Source organism: Stenella coeruleoalba, assembly GCF_951394435.1.
Source record: "Stenella coeruleoalba genome assembly, chromosome: 10".
Classification (NCBI taxonomy): Eukaryota; Metazoa; Chordata; class Mammalia; order Artiodactyla; family Delphinidae; genus Stenella; species Stenella coeruleoalba.
Window position 1 is genome coordinate 104,850,261 of NC_137156.1, and position 6,000 is coordinate 104,856,260.

Sequence of the window (6,000 nt, forward strand, 5' to 3'; positions counted from 1 at the left end):
AGGTCCGCAGGCCGGGAGGGCTTGCTTCCAGCACGGGCAGTGGGGGCCGTGCGGGGCTCTCGGCCGCCCCACCCTCAGCTACCCCGATCCGTGTCCTGGGTCCGCCACGGTCCAGCACCGCCGGCTGCTCTCACACTCTGCTTCCCGACGGCTCACGAGTGGGTTCTACCGGGCTGGAAACCGAACGCCCCGCGTCCGCCCTGGGCGCAGCCGGGAGCAGCCGCGAGGGAACGAGGCGTGAGCGGCCGCCAGGGTGCGCGCTGCTAGTCTGCTTTCGGCGCAGCGGCGTCGGCTGTGCAATCCACGTACGGCGTACGAAAGGCGTTCCGAGAAGAGCCGCTGCCCCGACCAGCCACCCTCCCCATCGCCCTTCCCGGAGGCCAGTCCCAGGATATGCTGAGCAGAGAAGCACGTGCATTTTTAAAACACGAAACCGACTGTCACGCACACTCACTGGCTTCACAGTCTCTCCAGGTTTGTTCCAGCTGGGCCGGTGGGGATGTTCCCTGACCCATCAGTCAGCTCCACCCTGCGGGCCGTCATCCCTGCCAGCCCCTGCTCCTGGGCGTGCCCTCTGATGCCACGCCTGCAGCGGGTGCCCTGTGGGAGCAGAAAGTCTGGGCAGGTGGGGGTGGGGGATCAGGTCAAGGGTATTTGCATGTTTAAAGTTGGATTAGTGGCAAGGAGTCCTTGATGCTTGACGGGAGACCCAAAGGCAGAGCCGGTTAACTGATGCCACACCCCGCGCACTGGAAGACCTGCTCCAGTCCTCGTGCAGGGGGGTAGGGTCTGAGGGGTGGGAATCATTGCCTCCCCCCTGCCAGGTGTGCTCCCCGCCCTGCTTGGGTAACTGCTGGTCCGGCGCCCAGTTCTCCCCATCTTCTTCTCTGGCCCAGCCCCAGCCAGCCTCAGGCCGTGCTCCTTCCTCAAGACCAAGACCTCTTCAACCACCTGGAAATGGCCCTTTATCTGTCCCAGTCCTGGCTGGACTTTTTCCCATGCCTCCGGCCACGTTTTGCAAAAGCAAATGTTTCTCATGCAGCATTGGGCAAGTTGCCACTGTTGGAAGGCCACGGAAATCCAGGGGCTTGGACAGCTAGGGCCTCAGAAGTCAGAGGTGGTCTGTGGTCTGGGCGCCGGGGCGTGGGGATCTGGGGTGCAGGCCGCCCCCTTCAGTGCAGTGGCTGTCTAACATGTGCCTGCATCAGTCCCAGCTGGGCAGCAGGAGGTTAGCAAACAGTCTCAAGCCTCACCCCCAGAAAGGCTGATTCGGGGCCTGGGAATCTGCATTTCAGGAGACACCCAGCTGGTTCTGAAATCCACAGCTCCGTCACCACTCCTCAGAGTCGCCGCTGTGTGCCAGGTGGCGCCCTAGGCATTTGGGCCACAGCAGCAAACACACAGGCAAAGATTTCTGTCCTCAGGAAAAATGAGACAGTGGAAAGGCTCAGGCAGTAAAGGAGAGGGCAGGTCAGAAGGGAGACAGGCTGTGGAGAAATGAGAGATGGGGGCGAGGGTCTGCTGGGGGCCCAGCTGCAGGCGTGTGCTGCAGTTTGGAACCCGCAGCGGGAGCAGGCCCCGTTGAGAAGGTGACGGCAGCCTTGAAGGCAAGGGAGCAGGCAGTACCAAGGTCCTGAGGCCGGCAGCCTGGAGAAGCTGAGAAGTCAGGGAGGCCAGTGCGGCCACAGCAGCAGCCCGGGGAGAGCCACCGGAGGGCAGGGGTGGGGAGGGAGGAGCCAGACCAGGTGGAGACTCTTAGGTCTGAGGCAAAGCAGCACCGCAGGTGAATCTATAACAGACCCCTCAGCGGGCCGGGAGCGCAGGCAGGGCCAGGTGCCTTCCAAGTGCTGAGCCAGTATTAACTCATCTGATGCTCACACAGCCTGGTCCCCTCGTGGTCCTTGTGTGGAGGAGACCGAGGCACAGAGAGGTGCAGTGACTCTCCCCAGGACACACAGCTCGAAGGCAGCTGAATCCTGATCTGATCCTTCAGGTCGTCTGAAGCCGGAGCCCAGGCCCTTGACAAGCCACACTTTTCAGGCGGAAAAGTCACAATTCCCGCCCTGAGCGAAGACGTTCGTAAAGAAACTAGAACACTGGGGTCTCATCAGAGAGGTGGGCCAGCATGGGTTGGAGTGTCAGGTAGGGAGCGGTCCGGGGTGGGAGCATGTTGCAGGCAGCTGGGCTGGAGATGGGGCCATGGGTGCGGGGAGCACAGCACTGGCCATGGAGGGATGCCCTGGAGGAGGTGGGCCTGCGCTCAGGGCCTCTGGGGGCTGGTGACCACTGGGAAGGCGGAGCGATGCCGGGACCCCCAGGCCTGGCTCAGAGCCTCCCCGGCTGTCTGGCCTTCACATGCTTTGACCTGTCTGGGCCTCAGTCCCTGTGAAACAGAGAAGAAAGCGCCGGCTCCCTGAGAGGAGCCTCCGGGCCAACGGGCTGGATCTCCACCGAGAGGTGCAGATCTGGGCAGCTCCCTGCCTTTGGCAGACAGGGACCTGCTCGTTGGTCGTGGAGTCGTTTGTCTTATTCTTCCCCCAGAACATTTCTATCACTCTGAGGCTGGGTTTTGAGGGTCAATGTGAAGCTCTTGTCTTTGAAAGTAATTTCTAATTCCCAGGAAGCTTTTAGGGTTTCAGTGTTTTATCTCGAAATACATAAAAAGGCCCCGCGTGTGAGTTTTCACCTTCATTTTAACCGGCGCACTGGGGGTGTTTTCCGATCCACGCAGCCCCTTCCTTCCTGACTCCTTTCTTCCAGGCTCGCTCTCACCACACACACCCAGCGCCCTCCCTGTTCTGCTCCCCGTGGCGGGGTCCCCTCTGCCTGGGGCTGTTGTTGCCACCCTTACCTCCTCAGGCCTCTGTCTCAAAGACAACTTCCGCTCGCTGACCAGTGTTCAAAGAACCACCCCCGTCCCCCGCCACCATCCCAGCGCCCGCCAGGCTTGCCTCGGACCCACTGCCCCTTCTCCTGGCCAGCGGCCCACTGGGCTGTTAGGCGCTGTCTCTCTCTCCAGAGAAGGTCAGCTCTTTGAGGGGAGGGACTCTTGCATCTTCTGTTCTTTGCTTCGTTCCCAGCATGCCCGGTGTGTGGGGGGTGACAATTCAGTAACTCTTTCTTGAACGATTGAAGGAATAATCTCACCCTGCTCAGGCTGCGGCCCACCCCCGGGAGGCAGTCCAAAGCCCCTTCTTCGGTGCCAGCACCAGCACCCGCTCGGACCCATGGCCGGGGCAGAAAAGGGCCGTCTGGGCCCGGGCTTCCTGCGCCCCCTGCCTGGTTCCGGGCTGCTCCACACACTCCCCGGGTGACCTCGCCTTCCTGCTCCATCTGGGTCCCTGGCGACTCGGAGCGGCTCGTGGCCTCGGCACAGCGAGGGCCAGCACAGGCCTCACGGGGCTTTGCTCTCCAACTTCCCATCACCCAGGTCACCAGCCCAGTCTGGCAGAATGCGCCCAGAGAAGCAGACCCACCGCTGGTCTTCCAGCCTTCGGGAAGGCTGCCCGCTGCCACGTCCACGTATGCTGCTGTGAACAGGAACAAACGTCAGGCGCTGGGAACATGTGGGATGCCCACCCTCTGGTACAGTATCTTAAAATTTATTTAAATTGATTGACTAGATCATGTTCTCAGGCACAGGGCTCACCGTCATGTCTTCAAGTCTGCTTAGCCAGTAGCTGGCATGAAGAGGGGCGTTCCAGTCACTCAGGCTACATAACAAATACCCCACAACTGACTGGCTCAAAACAATGGCAGCGGGGGCTTCCCTGGTGGTGCAGTGGTTAAGAATCCACCTGCCAATGCAGGGGACACGGGTTCGAGCCCCGGTCCGGGAAGATCCCACGTGCCGCGGAGCAACCGAGCCCGTGCGCCACAACTACTGAGCCTGCGCTTTAGAGCGCCTACGAGCTACAACTACTGAGCCCACGTGCCCCAACTACTGAAGCCTGCGCACCTAGAGTCTGTGCTCCGCAACAAGAGAAGCCACCGCAATGAGAAGCCCGCGCACCACAACGGAGAGTAGCCCCCTCTCGCCACAACTAGAGAAAGCCCGCGCGCAACAACGGAGACCCGACGCAGCCAAAAATAAATAAAGAAATAAATTTATTAAAAAACAAAAAAACAATGACAATAGTTATTTTGCCCTTAAATCTTCAATCTAAGTAGGCTCAGTGTGGACAGCACACTTCTGCTCCACTTGGCATCCGCTGGGTGATTTGAAGTCTGGAACCTGAAATTATCTGAAGCCTTGGTCACTCGAGTCTGGGATTGATGCTAATTCTTGGCTGACGCCTTAGCTGGGGTTCCCAGCCAGGACACCCACACGTGGCCTCTCCACGTGGCCAGGGCTTCCTCACAACAAGGAAGCTGATTTACAGGACTGAGAGTCCAGGAGCGAGAGTCCGGAGGAAGCCCTATCACGTTTCATGACCTAGCCTGGAAAGTCACACCACCTGACATCTGACGCCTTCTGTTCGTCAGGGCTGTCCGAGGACCTGCTGAGGCTCTAGGGTGTCCTGCTAAAGAGTAGCAAGGTTATGGATGCGCGTTCGGGACTGGACATCCTGCTCTATTTTTGGAAGATATTATCTGTCAAAAGGCGCTGCAAAATGCATGCAACATGCCGGGAGAAAAATGGCTCCTGCTTAGAATTCTGTGCCCAGCCCAACTGTCAAGCAGGTGACTGTCTGGAAGTGCAAGCTCTCTCAAGTCTTCCTCCCGTGACTCTCTCAGAAAGCCACTAGAAGAATGCTTCACCAAAACAAGAAAGTAGACCCGGGAGCCGGAGGCGCCTTCTTGCAAGGAAGGAGGAAGGGAAGTCCTAATGTGACAACCAGCCAGGAGGCAAGAAAGCAGGCAGTCAAGGTAAGAGTAGCAGGGCAGGCGGTCCCAGGAGGGATCTGTGCAAGAAAACACACACACTTGGGCTTCCCTGGTGGCGCAGCGGTTGAGAGTCCGCCTGCCGATGCAGGGGACACGGGTTCGTGCCCCGGTCCGGGAAGATCCCACATGCCGCGGAGCGGCTGGGCCCGTGAGCCACGGCCGCTGAGCCTGCGCGTCCGGAGTCTGTGCTCCGCAACGGGAGAGGCCACAACAGTGAGAGGCCCGCGTACCGCAAGAAAAAAAAAAAAAAAAAAGAAGTGATAGTTAGAGCTGTTGTAATGATGAGTGATCATGACATATAGAATCAAACAGATGATAAAGGAACCAACGGAATAAAATGGGGCCTGGACACGGTATGTACAGATAGTTCATATATGGCCACGATCGAAGTGCAGATAGAGGAAAGGATAGACCTTAGTATATCGTACTGCAGTAATCCGCTAGCCAAACAGGGGAAAGTGAAAGTGAGCCTCTGACCCACACTGTACACAAAAGTAGTTTCCAGGTGGATTAAAGACAAATATGTGGCAAGCAAATCTATAAAGCCTCTGGAAGATGAAGATACTTGCGACACATATATCGGACCAGGGATGAGCGTCTATAGTACCGAAGGACTCCCGCAAACTGTCAGGGAAAAGACAGCAACTCCACAGGAAAATGAGCAACGACTTCCAGAGACGCTGCACAGAACAGGGAGGCCGAGCGCCGAGAAGCGTAGGGAAAGGGGTTTCACCCAGCATCCTCGTCCACGGGGACATGCAAACTAAGAGCACACTGAGATGGGACTCCCATCAGACGGCAAAGAAGACAATTCAGAGTGTTGGCAAGGCCGCAGATCACAGGGAGCTTAGAATCCCTGTTGGTGGAGTGTGAACTGGTACCACCACTGTGGGAACGTCTGGTGTTAGCCAGTAGAGCAGAACGAACACCCATCTGCGGACCAAGCAGCTCCACCCATACCTGTGCATCAGGCGGCGCGTACAAGATCGGTTTCTGGAGCATTGTTTGTACAAGAAAAAACTGCGCAGAATCCCAATGCGATCGGCAGGGACTTCCCTGGCGGTCCAGTGGTTAAGCTTCCGCGCTTCCACTGCGGGGGGGCACAGGTTCGAT